We start from the raw sequence: 578 nt of genomic DNA, 5'->3' as shown, positions 1-578 counted from the left end.
GTGTGTGTGTGTGTGTGTGTGTGTGTGTGTGTGTGTGTGTGAGGACTGAAAAAAAAAACAAAAAAAACAAAGTACAGTCACACAGCCAATATACCAACAATGAGAGCCAAATACAAGCTCCAGCTACAAAAACAACAAGAACCACAAAGACTCATAAGTACACTTTTCTCTGTATACTTTCTCTGATATGTATTTGACTTTTGATTTCTATTGATATTTTTCTATTTTTCTGTCTTGACATTTATATTGTATTCAGTATGTATATCTTTATTATGGGACGGTGTACTGTAAGTTCATTGTTATTATTGTTGGAAAAAAGAAAATGTATTAGCTCTCTGGATTGTACTGCTACCCGCTGGGAAAAATCTGGAAACTTTAAATCATTTAACAGCAAACTATGAAGGACACAGATACTTAAATATATATATATATTTCTCTGTGTAGGCCTACCAATTATTTATCGGTCAATTTCATATTGCAATATTGTCTAAGATATTATTTTAAATAGTATTTTAATATATTGATATGAAATTATGTTTTATACAATGTATTTATTGTTTTTGGTTCTTAATATCATC

Source organism: Plectropomus leopardus, chromosome 14 (assembly GCF_008729295.1).
Source record: "Plectropomus leopardus isolate mb chromosome 14, YSFRI_Pleo_2.0, whole genome shotgun sequence".
Taxonomy (NCBI): domain Eukaryota; kingdom Metazoa; phylum Chordata; class Actinopteri; order Perciformes; family Serranidae; genus Plectropomus; species Plectropomus leopardus.
The sequence above is the reverse complement of the archived record's forward strand: the minus strand, read 5'-3'. Positions refer to the sequence as shown.